We start from the raw sequence: 20,331 nt of genomic DNA on the forward strand, positions 1-20,331 counted from the left end.
TTATTTTTCTTATTTGTTGCTTTCAATTTTATATCCCATATATAAGTAAAATCATATGGTTTTGAGTTTTTCTTTCTGACTTATTTTGCTTAGCATGATATTCTAAAAATCAATCCATGTTGTTGCAGATAGCAGTATTTCATCTTTTCTTGTGGCTAAGTGGTATTACATTGTGTGTATGTACATGTCTTTATCCAGCCATATATCAAATGACATTGCAGTTTTTTCCATGTCTTGCTCATTATCAATAATGTTGAAATGAACATAGGGGTGTATATGGGGTCCAGCAGAAGTAACACCTGCTTGAGTAGGGTAATAATATGGGTGTAATAATTTATAGTTTTAATTCAAACAGTTTACCTAAAATGTCATATGTTGTGCTTGAGTATGATATTGTTACATTATAGAATTACATGCTTATGATCTTCTCAAAAAGATTTTATAATAAAAAAGGACATTATTTGTGCTGGACCTTGTGTACATTTGCAAATAAAATCTTTCCAAATATTTTAATAATAGCACATCTTGTGTATACTTGGTGGAATGAGAATAATGGTAAGACTGACTGGAATGGTGAAAAATAATAAGTCCTGAACTAATTTGTTGAAACCTAAAAAAGAAGTAGATAAAAATACATCCCTAAACAGAAAAAGCAAAACTGAAAATGGGGAACATATTTAGTAGGATTCCGATTCTCTTCCTTTCTTTTTTAATTTCTTCCCCATTGTTTGCAGCCAAAAGAGAAGCAAAAGGGGCAACATAGGTCTATAAACATTAATAATTAAAATAAGAGTGATTGAGACAGAGGTTGCTGGGATCACAGTTGTTTCTCTTAAAGGATCACAGGTAGAATTCTTTGGACTTATTATCTCTGGGTTCAAGTACTGGGGCAGCAGCTCAAAAGGCACCAGGGACATATAGGGAGGAACTGAAGTGTCTGGCATCAGGGCCATAACTGGATCAGTAGCTTTCTCCCAGATAGAAGTACTAGCAGAGGCCATTTTTCCTTTTCTAATGCCTTCCTCCACAGACTTGGCAGGTGAGTGTCATATTTGAGTCTCTATCAACCTGATCCCCTGAACCCAGTGATTCCTGACAATCAACCTGGCTGATTCCCATCAACTTGCACTCACACCCAGACTGTGTCCAGTAGCTTTTCCACACAATAGTCTTTCTTTGCACATGCTTCAGACTTTCTTAAAATCTCTGGAATAAGAAGCATTTGGCTTAAACATACCTTCTATATCTTGCTAAGTGGCCCAAGGACTGGCACTAGAGATAGTTAGCTTGGTTTGTAGCTTGGTCTCACTTATGCACCTGGCTCAGAAAAATTTACTGAGTAAAATTTACAAGTAAACTTTACTTTCAGATCACTTTGTAGCTTATGCTAGGTGGTTCCAGGCAGAACACAGGAAGGAGGTTGGTGGTCAGTGGTCACTGGTCAGTGATCACATCCAGTCCTTGCAACTGATTGGCCTGGGAGTAAAAACCTCCCATTTATGCACCACATCAAACAAGTCTATTAACACAGCCCACACAGTGGGCACACCTTGAGTTCTCAGCTTGGGTGATCAGGGAGGCTCTGCACTGGACCCCATAGAATACCTACTACATTAGGCCACTCTACTAGGTGGGGAGACCTAGCAGTTCTACTTATGATATACAAATACACACAAGAGGGCTGTCAAAATGAGGAGACAAAAAAAATGTCCCAAATGAAAGATCAGAACAAAACTTCAGAAAAAGAACTAAACAAAATGGAGACAAGCAATCTTGGATTCAGAGTTCAAAACACTGGTTATTAGGATGCTCAATGAACTTAGAGGAATAGTAGTTGAAATTAGAGAGAAATTCAACAACATAAAAAGGATATGAAAACCATAAAATAAGGCAAAAAACCTTAAAAAAGAATCATTCAGAAATGAAGGATATACTAACTGCACTGAAGAATAATTTACAGAGAATCAACATTAGAGTAAATGAAGCTGAGAATCAAATCAGAGATTTGGAATATAGGAATTATAAAACACCAGATCATAACAGCAAAAACAAAAATAAATAAAAAGTAATAAAGATGGTGTAAGGAGCTTCTGGGACAACTTCAACTATACCATCATTTACATCAGACCAATGCTAGGAGAAAAAAGAGCAAGAAAGGAAAAAGAACTCATGGACATGGACAACAGTGTAATGATTGCTGTGGGGAGAGTGGTATAAGATGACTAAAAATAATGGAACAAAATACAATAAAGATTAAATCAAAAGAAAGCCTATTTGCAAAAATAATGACAGAAAATGTCCCTTACCTGGTGAAAGATATGCACATACAAGTCCAGAAAGTGCAGAGAGTCTCAAATAAAATGAACCCAAATAGGTCCAAACTAAGACACATCAAATCAAAATGCCAAAGGTTGAAGACAAAGAAAGAATCTTAGAAGCAGCAAGAGAAAAGCAATTAGTTGCCTACAAGGGAGCTCTCATAAGACTATCAACTGATCACTCAGCAGAAACTTTGCAGTTCAGAGGAAATTGGCAAGAAATATTCAAAGTTATGAAAAGCAAGGGCCTACAGTGAAGATTACTTTACCCAGAAAAGCTATCATTTACAATCAAAGGACAAATAAAGAGCTTGCCAGGTAAGAAAAGGCTAAAGGAATTCATCACCACCAAGCCAGCATTAAATGAAATGTAAAAGGTTTTTTTTATATATTTTAAAAAATATATTTTATTGATTATGCCATTACAGTTGTTCTATTTCCCCTCTTTATTCCCCACCATCCTGCACACCTCTTCCCCCACCATTTCCCCCTTTAGTTTATGACCACGTGTCTCAAGTTCTTTAGATTCTATATTTTCCATGCTATTCTTGCCCTCCCCCTATGTATTTCGTACCTACCATCTATGCTACTGATTCTCTGTACCTTCTCCCCCCTTCTCCTCCTCCCACTCCCCTGTTGCTAACCCTCCATGTGATCTTCATTTCTATGGTTCTGCTCCTGATCTAGCTGTCCTCTTAGTTTGCTTTTGTTTTAGGTGTGGTTCTTAATAACTGAGTTTGCTGTCCTTTCACTGATCTTTTTCTTAGGTAAGTCCCTTTAACATTTCATATAATAGGAGCTTGATGATGATGAACTCCTTGGATTTGATCTTATCTGAGAAGCACTTTATCTGCCTTTCCATTCTAGGTGAAAACTGCTGGATAGAGCAATCTTGGATGTAGGTCTTTGCCTTTCATGACTTGGAATACTTCTTTGGAGCCCCTTCTGGCCTGTAAGGTCTCTTGTGAGAGATCAGCTGACAGTCTGATGGGAACTCCTTTGGAGGTGACTGTCCCCTTATTCCTTGCTGCTTCTAGAATTCTGTCCTTCATTTTAATCTTGGCTAATGTAATGATGATGTGCCTTGGTGTGTTCCTTCTTGGGTCCAACTTCTTTGAGACTCTCTGAGCTTCCTGGATTTCCTGGAAGTCTATTTCCTTTGCCAGATTGGGGAAGTTCTCCTTTATTATTTGTTCAAATAAGTTTTCCACTCATGGCTGTTCCTCTTCCCCTTCTGGTACCCCTATAATTCGGATGTTGGAGTGTTTAAAGATGTCCTGGAGGTTCCTAAGCCTCTCCTCATTTTTTGAATTCTTGTTTTTTTCATATTTTTCTGTATGGTCATTTTTTCTTCCTTCTGGTCCAATCCCTAGGTTTGAGTCCCAGTTTCCTTTCTATCACTATTGCTTTCCTGTGCATTTCACTTCATTTCAATTAGTTTAGCCTTCTGAGAAATGCAGAGCTATTTATCATTTCTCATGGATGGGCATGCAGCCCCTCAGGTGTTGGGAACCACTTTGCCTGGCTGCAGGAATTGTAACTGCCTCCCATGGGTAAGGATGAGTGAGCAACCTCCAGAATGCGACACACAAGGAGACAAAGCTTGTCTCTGGTAGCAAATGCTGCCTCTGCTTACTTCCCTGCCCCTAATGCATGGTCAGTTAGTCCATGACAGGTAAGAGTTCCAGAGGAGGGGCAACCTAAGCCAGACTCGATCACTTGGGAGGCAATTATGGAAGGACTCAGGGGCTGCAACAAACAGGGAGTGATGGACCCTCGCCCCCCAGCTATGTGACAGCCCGAGTCCCCAGGTCCTCTTGGAGAAGGGCTTCTTGGCTCTAATCCACTTAAGCCTGAAAATCTGTGATGGGGAGGCGGTGCAGCTTCTTGTTGGCTAGAAGTGGGATCTGGGTGGTCAGGCATAAGAAAGAATTTCTAAAAGTCCTGTGAAGCCTGTTTTGCTAACAGTGTTTTCATTCATATGTTAAGGGTCCAAGCAGGAAATAAGTATGTTTCCCAAAGTTTCTGCAACCCCCTTTCCTGACAGATACCGACTCATATTTCTTTTAAATGTTATCTACTGTTTAATCCTTACCTCCCATATTCCTGTGTATTACAACCCAATAAAAACCTCTTGAGGAAGGGGCTCCTGGCCTTTTTCCTCTGAGAAATTGGCCACCTCTCCTCCCCAAGCTGATCATGTCTTGATAGTGTTGCTTTCATCCATGGTGGTTGGGGGGACTTGAAGGCAAAGTTGCCCCCACACTCGGGCACAAGGTGGTAACAGGGAAGCCATTTGCATTTCAATCTCTTGGCGAGACAGAATTGAGACTTTTTTCTTTCCTAATGAGAATTCTGGCAATCTCTGAAGACTTTTGTTTCCATCTTCACTCTTTCTTATGTCTTAAGGTGCTTGTGGAAATTAATTTTTTGTGGAGTATGGGTGAGAACTACTTAGGAGTACAAAGAAACCATTAGAGAGGTATACATACCGGAAGAGACAGGGCTCAACGTTGTTAGAGCAATAGCAATAAATTGAAATGTGTAATTTAAAGAACATGTGGTGACCTAAGAGTGTGATTATTATTATTTTCTAAAGAATCAAAAAGGAGTCCAGATAAACATGTTGCTTTATGTTTTTTTTATCTTGGGATAATATTTTTAGTCATTATTATTATTTTAAAATATAAACAAAATATCTTATTCAAAGCCTCCATAATTTGAAGCTATTTTTCTCTCTTCGAAGAAACTTCCTTCTGAAACGGCAACAAATTAGGGGAAATAATATTTGTTACTCTCTGGTAACACAACATACACACAATGACTACCAGTTCTCATTTAACTGGCTGCCAGAAGCCATTAAAGAGATTCATGAACTACACTTCTTTGAAACTATGATGTCCTGTTTTATGGGATTTTCAGACTTTAGTAAAAATGAAAATAATAGATCCTCTTCAGCATTAACTGATATATATGAACATGAAAAATATCAGGTTTATGAATAACTTGGTTCACAAATAGGCTTCAAACTTTCATCATCATCCTGAAGATAAATCAAAGAGTATTTTATTAAAGATAATAGGAAAAATTTAAAATGGATAAGAAAATTAGAGGCTGACAGTGAAAATAAAAATAGCCTCACAAAACACTCCTTTCCTCAATTTGGATGATGCACCTGAAACAATAATGAAACCTAAACCTATATTGTGCTTAATTTTTAAAAGCCATATGTAACAATTGCCATTATTATAAAAGATAAATTTGGAAACTGTTATTTAGGCAAGTAGTCTCAGAGCTTAAATTCTTTTTATACAAACCATAACCACATTTCAGTGCCGAGTGAATGCTATACCTTTAGATTACCAATTTCTTTTTATCATGCCTCGGGCACTTTCTTAAATTATGTAGCTCTGGGTCACAGTGTTTCTCTAAACTAAACTGGATGTCCTAATTTAGATTAGAAGTTACATTATTACCTAGTTGTTAAGCATAGTGAGTAGACTTAGATTTCTGTGTGATTTAGTGTTAGATCTCTAACCAAAAAACATATCTTAATTTTCATATACATCATCAATATTTCAAAGTAGAATTTTTTAATAATTAGTAAAAATTGTTTACAGATCAGAGGGTGAATTAAATGCAATTCTATGGAGAACAGAGAAGAATAATTTTAAAACTACAAAGCATTAGTCAAATGAGATACTATGTAATCAAGAGGCAACATTTTCTTAAAACTATTCATGGTGCCATCTTACCCTGTACATCACCACCTTTTGCTATTTTTCTTAAAAATAATTTTGAGTTAATATTTTAGTGTTTATTATTAAAATATGATTTATGAAAAAGTGGAAAATCCCCCTAATCCCTGCCTCACCTTCCACACAAAAAAGTGCTTTAATATTATGTCAAAAAATTACCTATAATTAAAGGATTGGTTCAAGAAACAAATAAAGGCCTAGCTCCTCAATTATGCAGTGCCTCCAATTTCTGATTGCCCTCTTTTACAAATCTTCTTGTCTTTCGTCTTATATACCTCTAACTTATTTTCTAAAATCTAATGTCTAAATCGAATCTCCCCCAAGCACTTCTTTGACTCTGCTCAGAAAAGCATTATTTGTTTGAACAAATCATAGGTACTAAACATTAGCCAGGTAATTAATTTGCTGTTTTGTGGACACTGCCTTAAATAGTATATGCAAATTCCACTTGAGAGTGGGGTGGTGGGCCTGGATGAAGCATAAACAATAAAATTTCTTGCCAAGGCACTTGCATTTTTTTCCACTAGAGGTCTCTCTCGTAACAGCTTTCTTTTTGTTGGGATCATTCATCATTTCACTCAAAGGAAAAATTCTGCCTTCAGATTGGAATGCTGCACTTACTATGTTATATTAGAGTAAGATACAATACTTCCTTACTTTGTTCTCCTTGATGAGTAGATATCAAGTTGACTGAATGAATGATCTTTGCTATTTTATTACACAATGACCATACTTGAGTAAAGTAGTTTGAACTCTCACCTGAACTTTAAGAAGTTTCCCAATATGAGCACTCAAAACAATATACTACCATAAATGTGTCTTATCAATAAGCCCTAAACAGTTGGTCTTTGAATCTTCCTGAGAACATCCAAGATTTGGTGACAATTTGAATCATATAATTTCAAGCCTGAACTATTTTGCAATTTTCTCTTTGAGTTTGCAAGAAATAAAAGCATATTTTCTCATTTGTGTAGAGATATTAAATTTTTGCTGCTCTCTTATATATTCCTTTTATAAAAAATAAACTATTAATTTCAAACAAATTCATATTTTATCATGGAGTGTTGTGTTTAATATATGTTTTCTGGGGGAACTACTAATTAGGATCTTCACTTCTTACAACAAAGAAAAAGTCTCCTGCCATTGTCATCTAAAAAGACCAGTAAATTACAATGTTAAATAGGAAGAATCCAAAATGAAAACAAGCACTGAATACATACTGGCAAAGAATAGTACAGAATTACATTTTAAAAAGTACTATAAAATGAAACACACTAACATCAGTCACAAAGCCATTTAAATATTCAGAAAACTCAAAGAGTTCAGATCTTTGATGGTAGAAGTAGAGAAACAGTGCTGTGCACCTGACACAAAAAATTCAATGGGAAGATGTGAAATATGAAGAAGGAAAGGAGCACCTAGCAAATCAATTTTAGTGTTAAACCGAAGCTACAGCGTGTCTGCATAAAAAGATACAGTGGCTAAGCACAGAGCAATACTGTATAATGAAAAAGGGCACCAGGAAGTTTGACAGGCTGAAAAATGTACCATCATCTGGCCAAGAGAACACAGACATGTCACACAACAGTTTGAAAATCAGAAACTATATTATAATGGAAGTAGAAAATAAATGATGTGTATTTACATATTAAAATTTTACTCTGCTACTCTAAAAGTTTATTTGATAACTTTTTCCAAATATAATTCATTAAGCAGTTAAGTATATATTTTCCTTCAACACCAAATTAGACATATCAGTATATTTGTAATTGAAGCTAAATCTGCACTGTAATTGCTTCAACTACTTTAACTAAATTGATGGTCAAGTAATGAAAAAATTGCTGAAAAAATATATGAGGCTGACTGGCGCATTTTTAAATTTGAGTGACTAGGTTACAGAGAATTTTTATAAACTTTGGTCTCTTTGTTTCACTCACAGTCCCTTCCCTTCCAATAAAGGACATGCAGGTGATCTGTCTGATTGTTCCAATGTCTGATATAATAGCATAGGTGTGACAGACTTGTGAGACTATAGTTCAGAAAGATGTCTCAGAGACCAACTTTTTCATTATACAGTTGAAGAGACTGTTCAAAGAGTTAAAATGACTACTGTAGGACTGCTTTGTGATTGGATTGTTCTAGTATTTGAGAAAAAGATTCAATTATTTAAAAATAGACAAACAAGCAGCAGTGTGGCATCATCATGAACAGAGGGTATATGCCTCAGATATGATGGATTCTAGAAGCTTTGAGTTAAGGACGTGCTGATAACATTAAGAAAAATTTTCTTGAATATTGAGTGACTCATTTTGGTGGAATGTAAAATAGGTTCTGCCTTTAAGAAAATTAATTTTTAAGACAGGCATTCAATGCAGGGTTTTTTTAATGTATTTCTATGTTTTCAATCTATCAGAGGACACCACTCTGCCTCTACAGATAGGTTTTCCTAATGTTTCTGTTTCTAAATTATGGGCTATTATTACTGGTTTCAGATATTTTTATTTATTTTAACTTAATCTGGACTATTCTTTTTTAATTGAACATATTGGGGTGATGATAGTTAACAAAGTTATACAGGTTTCAGGTGCACAATTCCACACAAATCATTTGTGCACTGGATTGTGTATTCACATTCCCCAAGTCTTCCAATATCACCATTTATCCCCCCATACCCCTCACACCTTTCTTTACTCCCACTCCCTGGGAAACACCACACTATTGTTCCTGTCTATGAATTTTTTCTTTTTTGCTCAATCTCTCCACCCCCACTAACCCAGCCCTGCAAACCCCTCCATGGCTATCAGCCTACTCTTTGAATCTGTCTGTATTTTGCGTGTTAGTTCATTTTGTTAATTAGATTACACATATGAGTGAAATCATATGGTACTTGTCTTTCTTTGACTGGCTTACCATAAAACTTACTATAAAACTCTCCAGGTATATCCATACTGTCGCAAAGGGTAAGATTTCCTTCTTTTGTATGGCCAAATAGTATTACATTGTATAAATGTACCACAGCTTTTTTATACACTTATCTACTTATGGCTACTTGGGCTGTTTTCAGATCTTGGCTATTGTAAAACACACTGTGATTAACATAGGGGTACTATGAATATAGTGGTGCATATATTCTTTCAAATTAGTGTTTTGGGTTTCTTCAGATATATTACAGGAAGTGGAACTACCAAGTCATAAGGCAGTTCCATTTTTAATTTTTTGAGTTAACTCTCTACTGTTTTCCACAGTGGCTGCACCAGTCTGCATTCCAACCTACAGTGCACGGGAGTTTCCTTTTCTCCACATTCTCACCAGCATTTATTCTTTATATATTTATTGATGATAGCCATATGACAAATATGAGATGATATCTCATTGTGGTTTTAATTAGCATTTCTCTGATGATTAGTGGCATTGAGCATATTTTCACGTTTATTGGTCATTTGTATGTCCTCTTTGGAGAAATGTTTGTATGGGTCCTTTGCACATTTTTGAATTAGTTTATTTGTTCTTTTATTTATAAAACAGTATGTAACCTGTGTTGAGTATTATAAGTTCTTTATTAATTTTGGACTTGAAGTGTTTATCAGATGCATTGGCAAATATGTTCTCATATTCAGTGAGTTATCTTTTCAATAGTAAGAGGATAAATTGACCCAATCAGCAAACCCCAATTGGACCAAAAATAAAATTATCCAAATTAGAGCAATGAAGAAGGGTTCTGTAGAAATGTAGGTTTTTTTCCTTCTTTCCAAGGCAGTTTTGTTGTTGTTATTGTTGTTATTGTTGTTGTTGTTGAAATTAGTTCATGGTCAAACTTGTGTATTTTAAAATACAAATTTGAAAAACTGATAGTAAAAGTAAGTTGTCATTAAAATACAGAGGCTGAAAATGTGTACAAGAGAAATTAGAAGTGAAGGAACAAAGCTGACTTTTACCTTGAAAAGAATATGATATTTAAATTTTATGATATATTTTTCTACATATCTACACAAGCAAGGCAGTTGATAACTACATTTCTGTGTGTTTATACAATCACTTTTATACAGATAAGTTATTGACATTCTGATGTTGAACAAATTATGAGAAAACAGTATAAAAATTCCAGACTTTAACAAGTCACATTATAGTTTTTTCTCAGTAACCCTTTAGGTTAAAATAGTATACTTGTTTTATTATTTACCAGGGACTTATAAAGGGATGCAATTGATTTAGATTTCTATGCAGTTTTAATAATTAGAAGGCTTTACTTTTAATATTTTGGAGTGGGGGGAAAAACAACCCAGAACTCCTTTCTTTACATCTTTTCATTATTTCTTCCTCTATGTTTTAATCTTTAAAACTTTTTCTTTCTCTTTGATTCTTCTGTGAAATTTTGAAATGTTATATGCTTAACTTTTTTCCCATGTCCATTTTAAATCCTGGATGAGTTTCATGAGGTCAATGAAAATTATGTGGGAAAAAATGTAAATTCATTTTAGTGATTTTTAAAGGAAGTCCTTCTTAATTACTATATATATATATATATAATTTTTTCTTTTAGTTCTAGAAGTAGAACTATTTAGGTATCTCCCTCCCAGTATTAAATTATAGATTATAGTAATTCCTGATCAGAGATAAAAATGACAAGAAATATGGGTCAACAGTGTGTTCTCCCTCCATTGAAAAGATTAGGTTTATTGCTTAAGCAATAAGCTGAGCCTTCTTGTGTGGTCAATCAGGGTGTGGGTGCAATTTATGAGACAAACCCAGAAATAGGTTCTTGTTTTACTTTTGGAAATTTGCATGTTTTTCTCTGGTCATTAAGATTTTAACAAACGTTTCCTTAATGCTGTTTACAGGTGGTTGTTAAGTTTAAATTGCATGTCACTGATTAGATCATGCAGACATTTGTGCATGGAAGGGCAACAGACTGTTGCACTTAGCTCAGACTTGGGTGGAATAAAGAGGAACTTGGTGTTTTTCTTAATTTAAAAGACTTTCCTTAACGGAGAAAGATTATTATTCTGAAGCAAATTTTCAAACCATCTTGTTGACAGTTCTTTTAGTTTGGCTGATAACTAAAATGTCACAAGAAACACAATAAAACATCATTTACTTTAGTTTACTTTTAAAAGGACTTATTTTTATAGAACTTTGACATATTTATGGGGTTTTTCTTTTTTTAAGTACAAGAATAGTTAAAAAACTATTTGTCAGTAACCATTTGATACATCATTTCAATTGCTTTGTTCATAACAAATCTTTGATGTAAATAAATATGAATATTGAACCACAACAAATGCCTTGAGCAGTAAGCTTCGTGAATCATATAGCAGCTGTCATCATGAGTTGCAACACATTGACATACTGAGTAGCATGTTCATTGTGCCCAATCAAAACAGTATGTAATCCGTGAATGCACATGAGGATTTTCCAAATGAAGATTATTTACAAGTTGCATTTTGTGTCTTGGAAAGTTTCATAAGAAAAAACAGGTATCTGAAAAAAATGGAAATCTACATGTTGGTTTCAAATACAAAAATTATTTAAAATTGAATTAAAAACTTTGAGCATTGTATTTAGTAAATGTTATCAAACAACCAAAGTTTCATAGCTCAATGTTGATTAAAAAAGGTTTTCAATAAACTTTCTTGTTTATATTATTGTTTATACTTATCCTCTACTCTTTAAAAAATATTCCTTAAACTTATTTATCTTTAGAGGGGAAGGGAATAGGAAGAGAAATATCAATGTATGGTTGCCTCTCCAGCATTCCCTGCTGGGAACTGGCCTGCAACTCAGGCATGTGCTCTAACTGGGAATTGAACCACTGTCCTTTGGTTCACAGGCCCATGCTCAATCCACTGAGCTACACCAGCCAGGGCTCTCATCCTCTACTCTTGAAAGAATGTGAAGGGATTAGAAAAAAAACATACTGAAATATATGCAGGACCCATGGACATAAACACAATGGTGTGGGGGCTGACTGTGTGAATGAGGGGAGCTGAGGAGACAAATGGGGAAAATTGGAACAACCATAATAGCATAAATAATAAAAAAGGCTAAAATAAAAAAAATGAAGGTGTAGGAAATTAAAAACATATGAATGTGTCCAACAAGAGGAAATTACTAAATATATACTCCCTGGTGAAATAAATAAGAGTAAATGAAAGTGAGTATTGTAAAATGAGTTATTCCATGTGGAAACAAACATATTTTTGTCAGTCTGTTCCACAAGTGTTCATTAGTAGTCATTGAAATTGTGAACCAGACCAATTTAGACCTTTTTTTTAACCATGTTAAAACTGAGGCTTTTCAAGTACTCAGTCAGACTTGATACTATGAAAACAAAAGAATTACTTTGAATGCTACATAGGAAAACAAAGTTCCTCATGCAAAAAAAAATCGTTTTTCTAATAGGGCAAGCAATGCATTTTATGGTGCAGTGTTTTAATGTGCCTTTAAGTATGGAAATATGACAGCAGTGTTTCTTTTCATTATGGGGAGTGCAGAAAGCCTTTGTCTGTTGTTGATCCTAACTATAAGGGCTCATCTACAGTTGGAAAGATGTTAATATCATGTTACTGGAGCAGTTAGGTAGCTCTTACAAAGAAACACTGGCTATAGCACCAAATTTTTAAAAATGTTTTATTAATTTATTTTTAGAGACAGGAGAAGGGAAGGGGAAAGAGTGGGAGAGAAACATCAATGTGTGGTTGCCTCTCATGTGTCCCCTACTGGGGACCTGGCCTACAACCCAGGCATGTGCCCTGACTGGGAATCAAACCAGTGACCCTTTGCTTCACCAGCCAGGGTTGGTGCCACGAATAGCAGCAAATTTGTGGCAACAACTCCAGAATCCATGGCAGGGTTGCTGTGTGTGTGCAACCAATTAAATTATAGAGAATAAGAGGGATGGTGTGGAAGAGGTAGAAACCTCTTTAGAAGAAACACATTGATAGATACAGTGATGCTCTACAAGATTCAAATATATTTTTGTTTTTCATTATCACTTATTTACATTTCACTTATTAAAAAAACAATGCCCTGCTGTATGAAATAGTTATCTTTGTTTTGAAATAGCACAGTTATTATTCAGGTAAACATATTCAAGCTGATGGTACCTCTCATGGTAAGAGCTTATTTATCACAATGATTTTAATTTTGAAGGTGATTTTAATTCTGAACTGTTTAATGATAATTTGAATAATTACTAATAATTCTGATGGCTAACAAAATAAATTAAAAAAATAAGTAAGCAGGTGAAAATTATTTGAAAACATGAGGTCTGTCCAAAGTCCAACCATTGTTAATACAACAAGAATTATTTGCACAACATCTATGTAACCTGGCAGCCAAGGAGAATGTACTGGAATGTACATTCGTGAATATTGACAACTTCACTGTACTAGTCACTGGGGGCAGTAGGTGCTGTTGAGTGAGCATGTGTACTGTATGGTCATCACAGTCAAAGCGACTAAGTGAGTAGAGCAAGGAATCTGCATCACATTTTGCATTAAGTTTGACCATTCCTCTGTGGAAATTATTTGGATAATTCAGAAGGCTACAGTTATGGGTAGGTGGTGATTGGCAGCTTCATCATAAAAATGTGCCCACTCTCTTGAAGAGGTTTTTGGCAAAACATTAAATCACACAAGTGACTCAGCCCCCTCTACAGCCCACATTTGGCATCCTGTGACTTCTGGCTTTCCACAAAACTAAAATCATCTTTGAAAGGGAAGGGATTTCAGACGGTCAATGAGATTCAGGAAAATATGAGAGGTTCATTAATGGTAATTGAAAGAACCCTGTGAGGTCCCATGGTGCCTACTTTGAAGGGGTCTGAAGTGCCATTGTCCTGTGCACAGTGTTTCTTGGATATTGTATCATCTTCAACAAATGCCCTATTTTTTCATTTCACATGGCTGGATACTGCGCAGGTGTCATATACCCTATATCAGTGGTTCTAAACCTTTTTGGCACCCTCAGCCTGTTTTGTGGAAGACAATTTGTTCATGGACTGGGGTGTGATGGTTTCATAATGATTCAAGATAATTACATTTATTGTGCATTTTACTTCTACTATCATTACATTGTAATACATAATGAAATAATTATACAACTTACCACATGCCAGGGTTAGCATGTGGGCTTACCAAAACTGTGACTGAGACAAGTGTGCAGGGAAGGAAAGAGGCATGGATGGAAGTGGTAAGTAAAATAATGGACAGGCCATGTGCAGACTAAAATAAGTGTCAGACTCTGAGTTAAAGCCTGCCATCAGATGCAGTCATACGATTGATGTATATCAATTCACTTGCCACTATAAAGCCTGCTACCAGATGCAGCTTAATTGCCACTTGCCACTCTCTGATAGGGTTCTGATATAAGTCTGTAAGCAACTGATTTATTATGGTCTCTGGGCAGTCAAACCTTTCTGCTAATAGTAATCTGTATTTTCAGCCTCTCCACGGTACTGGCATCACCCCCTTAGCCCCATCTCAGATCATCAGGCATTAGACTCTCATAAGGATCATACAACTTAGATCCCTTGCATGCACCGTTCACAGTAGGTTTTGCACTCTTACAAAAATCTAGTGTACTGCTGCTGCTGATTTGTGAGGTGGACCTCAGGTGGTAATGGGAGTGATGGAGAAAGGTTATAAATACAGACAAAGTTTCACTCTCTTGCCTGCCACTCACTTCCTGCTGTGACTGGATTCCTAACAGAGCAAGGACTGGTACCAGTCTGTGGCCTGGGGGTTGGGGACCCCTGCGCTATATGAATGTTCACTTTCAAACCAGATATTTTGGTGTTGCATCAGCACACCCTAGATATACTTTGTGAGCTGTAAACTTAGTTTATCATACAATAGTGTTATGCAAGATTTAGCTTAGGTGGTTTTAACCTATAATAAAACTTATTTTCAACTTATGTTTGAAATTTAATACACAGTTTTAAAAAATATTTACAAATAAACAATGATTCTCAAATTCTTCTTCATGTGAATATATACTAAATTTCATTTTATAAACATAGAAATGAGAACTCAAAGAGTAGAAATGGCTTTTCCAGGGCCAAATTAGTATTTAAAAAAATAGAAATAGATCAGATGGAAAAAGTCAAGAACTAGAAAATTTCACTTATATGTGCTACCTAAACATGAAAGCAACAAAGGGCAAACAAACCTAGAAAAACTCGTAGACAAAGACAACAGTATGGTGGTTACCAGAGGGAATTGAGGTGAGGCAAGATATAGTAAAAGACTAAGGAGGTCAAATATATGCTGACAGAAGAATTTGGGTGAAGAACACACAATGCAATATACAGATGAGGTAGTATAGAATTGTACACTTGAAACCTATACAATTTTATTAAGCAATGCCACCACAATAAAATTAATAAAAATATTACATGTACATTTTAGCTAGGCCTTATAATGGTCTATGCAGTGATGAGTAGACATGTTGGTGCTGGTCTTAAAATGTTAGCATATCTTCCAGATGATGATGATTTACCCCACTAATTGGTTTCTTTTGAAACATACCACATAGGTGGAGGGGCATAAAAGAGAGGCCAAGAGGTCTTTTTTAACATGCAGGGTGGTTGAATCCCCACTTTCTAAAAAAATAGAACTCAGATTAGACATTTGGATATCTTAGACCAGTGCTCTGTTCTATTGCTAATACTGCCTCTTACACCAGAAGTTATATTTTAATTCTTTACCATTTCCTTCATTTAAAAATACATATACTTAAAATCAAGTTATTGAAAATAATTGGACTTTGTACTTTTAGGGAAAGAGGGATAATAGAATGTGTTGACTCCAAGCAGGAAGTAGTGCCAACTAAAAGAGGCAGGGAATACTCTATCAAACATAACAGAAAATATTTGTAAAATATTTTCACAGGAAAAATATCACTAGGTTCAGATACTATCTATATCACTTCTAGTCCAGAATTCAGTCATAGAAAACAAAAACTGAAGGAGAAATGCCTAAACGAATATAAAAATGGTTGTATTGCTCTAAAGAAATACACATCTGATTCATTCAGAGAGATGTTCAAATTTTATAAAATACATATTAGTTAATAATGCAACAGATGTAGATGGCTGCCTTATTTTAAATTCTTATTTAGAAATATTCAGTAAGAAGTTTGAAATTTCAAAAATGATGATGAATCAAGTACAATATCAAAATACTTTTCAGAACTTTAAATGATTGCCAAAATGAAAGAATACTAAAACTTGAAAATACAAAAACATACCCTAACATTGATTAGTCCTTGACAGTTTTGGTTTCCATGCTGATACAACTCTTTTCATACATATTTGTTATTGAAATGCCAGAAATTCACCCATTTCTATCAAAGAATGCTACTTTAGCACTTAATTAAAGTTGATTTTTTTTATGTCAGAGCATTTTAAACAGATTCCTCTATCACTAAAAATGGAGATGGCATTGCAGTCACTCACTTATAAGCACTTTATTTTATACATGACTTCTAAAAAGTATCTCTGAATTTTAAAACGTGAAGAAAATTTTGCTTCCTTTTTTTCTTCATTCAGTACCACAATACTTCCAGCTAACTTTCAGTGTTGCATAACAGACATTGCATAAAGCACACAATCTTCAACTTCATTAATACAGTGTTATAAAGGAGAATACGTACACCCCACCTTTGCCAGTAATCAGGGTACAATGAAGTTATTCCCTGGTACTAAATTAATAAATTAAAAATTAAAATACTTAATTTTCACCTCATTTACTATCTCTTTAAAGTTGCCTAATGTTCCTTCATATCTGAAGAGAGATTCTAGACTTTCATTTACTAATGTCCTTTTTCTTAAAAATAGAGCCCAAATTCCCTGCCTGGTATGGCTCAGTGGATTGAGCGCTAGCCTGTGAACCAAAGGGTTGCTCGTTGGATTCCCAGTGAGGGCACAGGCCTGGGCTGTGGGCCAGGTAGATCCCCAGTAGAGGGCACTTGAAAGGCACCCAAACATTGAAAAATACATTGAGGTAATTTTTACTAACTTGTCTTTGTTGGAACACAACTATAATAATGAATTTAAGAAATGAATGAAGACATGGTAAGTTTAAAAAGTTCATCTACGCCCTGCTGTTTAGTTCAGTTGGTTAGTGTCATCCCCATATGCCAAGGTTGTGGGTTCGATCTCTCATCAGGGCACATACAAGAATCAACTAATGAATGCATAAATAAGTGAAACAATAAATCAGCCCCTCTCCCCCTTCCTCTCTATATAAAATAATTAAACAATAATAAAAAGTTTATTCACAAATAAGACACATTTAAAAGCCCTGAAGGTAATAAGAACTATATGAATTAAAAACATACTAGAAGCCCTGGCTGGTGTAGCTCAATGGATTGAGCACAGGCCTGCAAACCAAAAGATTGCAGTTCGATTCCCCGTCAGGGTACATGTTTGGGTTGCAGGCCAGTTCCCAGCAGGGGCCAGTTTCCAGCAGGGGATGCACCAGAAGCAACCACACATTGATATTTCTCTCCTTCTCTCCTTCCCTTCTAAAGATAAATTAATAAAATAAAAATAAAAATAAACCATTATAAATTAAAAAAACATACAAGAACCTCAAAAAGAGAAAATTGATTTTGATTTTTAGGTTCAGTTGTTGATGTTTGTAAGTTTGTTGTCATTTTATTGTCCATAGTTTTTATCTTCTTTTTCTTAAATCCCTTTAACATTTCATATATCAGGGCTTGCTGATGAGGAACTTTTTTAACTTAACCTTATCCGAGAAGCACTTTCCTGCCCTTCTATTCTAAATGATAGCTTTGCTGGGTAGAGTAATTTTGGATGTAGGTCCTTGCCTTTCGTGACTTTGAATACTTTTTTCCAGCCCTTTCAAACTAAGCAAAGAGCTAGAACAGGAACAGAATCACAGAAGTGTAGATCATGTGGAAAGTTATCAGTGGGTAGGGGGGGAGGGGAGGAATGGGGATAAAGGTTCAGGAAATAAGCATAATTGGTAGGTACAAAATAGATAGGGGGAGGTTAAGAACATTACAGAAAATGGAGAAGCCAAATAACTTATAGGTATGACCCATAGATATGAGCTAAGAAGGGTAATGATGGTGGGAGGGGGGTGCAGGGTGGAGGGGAATAAAGGTGAGGAAAAAGATGGGACAACTATAATGGCACAATCAATAAAATATACTTGAAAAAATCATAGGACTTAAAATGAGTTAACTTTATTGAATGTAAATTGTGTTACAAGAAAGCTGATTTTTGAATGCAAGGTAAAAGTCTAAAGTATCATTCAGAAAACTAAAGTGGACATGGAGTAGTTTGAATACTTCTATTTTCTACTAAGGTGTGATGTTCAGTTGCATTCATTTATCTTCCTAGGAGGAGAAGTGAGGAAGCCTCAGAGAGTAGCACAATGAAATAGTTTTGGTTGGTTTCCTTAATATCCTCTGGGCATTTATCCATGAAACTGCCAGCTTAACTGTTACAAGTATTTAGTTTGTTTTTATTTTTGTTTTGTACAAATAAGCCTTCATTATGGCTAAAAATTAAAGAATGAGAAGGGAAAGTTTTCAAATTCTGCTTATAAAAGAGCACACTTTATCTCAATTTAAATTATTCTTCCATTGTCATTTATTTAGGAAATATTTTCTTCTTGTTGACATGCAACAATTTTCTCTATGAAACAAAATTCTTTGATTGGTATGATTATAAAGAAGGAAATTGCCCTGGCTGGTGTAGCTCAGTGGATTGAATATGGGCCTGTGAAGCAAAGGGTTGCTGGTTCGATTCCCAGTCAGGGTACATGCCTGGGTTACAGGCCAGGTCCCTAGTAGGGGACACATGAGAGGCAACCACACATTGAAAGAGTTTCCCACTCTTTCTCCTTCCTTTCCCCTCTCTCTAAAAACAAATAAATAAAATATTTAAAAAAGAATGAAATTTTTGTGGAGTCCTGTACACATTCCACTATGGTCTAGAGACTTTGCAGCTTTTACTAGTGGTCCCGAATTAAATGAGCAGAATGGAATATTCAGAAATAATGAAGGGTATTGGAAAAAATAACCACCTTAGAATCTCTGTTATAAATCACATGTGTATAATTCAAAATAACATATTTATTTAATATAAATCAGAAATATATTAAAGTAAATAAAAATTATAAAAAGAATTTGAAATGCTATACCAAAAACAACAAAGTTTGGCACGTTTTCTTAAAATTTTTTTTATTTATAAATGCAAACTTGGGTGTGTTCCATATATTGTGATAATTTCTCATTTAATAATATTCTAAGTCCACACACTAAAAAAACACCAGTAAAGGTCAATAATTAAATATTTTTAAGCAAATATTTATTCTTTTGATTTGAAAACTTCATAAAAATATTTATGTAACATTATTAGTGAACCTAAAACATATAGAAATGTAATATCATTAACAATAACAGTGCAAATTGTTTGAAGGAACAAAGATGTAAAAGAAAAAAAATGGTTCCAAACAATAACTTGAGTCTTCAGGTCAAATGGAGAGAACAAGAAGGCTCATAGACTGAACTACAAGTATGTACTTGCTCTTTGTTTTTCAATCACTTTTTAATAAACAAAATTACATAAAGTAATAAATATTATAATATTTCTTGTGTTTGTAGTATATATAAATATGAGATGTATAATAATAACAACACAAACAGTGAGAGGGAATAGAGCTATAGAAAATTAATATTTTTATATCACACTGGAATTAAGTTAATGTAGATAAAAAGAAGACAAATTAAGTGTATGTTAGAAACCCTAGAGGACCCACTAAGAAAATAACTGAAAGCATGTAGCTTAAAAATTGCTAATAAATTAAAGTATTATACAAGAAAGTGTTCAATTAATGCACTTAATGACTTCTGAATAATTGCTTTCATGAAGGGTCTATGTGTGGCACGCTTTCTAAGGTCGTATATATCAAAAGCTATTTTTATTGACTTAACACACTTTAGCTCAAATATTTTTCTTTAAACTTATTATGTATTTTTTTCATGCATTGTTACTAGATGTTATAAAGCAAAAGACTTTCTGTTTCCTCATGAAAACTGTCATTTATTCCTTTTGAGATATTGGAGAGATTATTTTTGTTAGAAATTTGATGCTTGCATAATGTTTACCTATAAACTATAACATGCCATCAGGGTATTTTGCCTGAGTCTGCAAAGAAGATCTTGTGTTCCAGTACTATACATCCAGTACTATAGTTTTCTGATTTGTTTGCTTGTAAGAG

The sequence above is a fragment of the Artibeus jamaicensis genome, unplaced genomic scaffold, assembly GCF_021234435.1.
Source record: "Artibeus jamaicensis isolate MK-2021 breed Jamaican fruit bat unplaced genomic scaffold, CSHL_Jam_final contig_311, whole genome shotgun sequence".
NCBI lineage: Eukaryota > Metazoa > Chordata > Mammalia > Chiroptera > Phyllostomidae > Artibeus > Artibeus jamaicensis.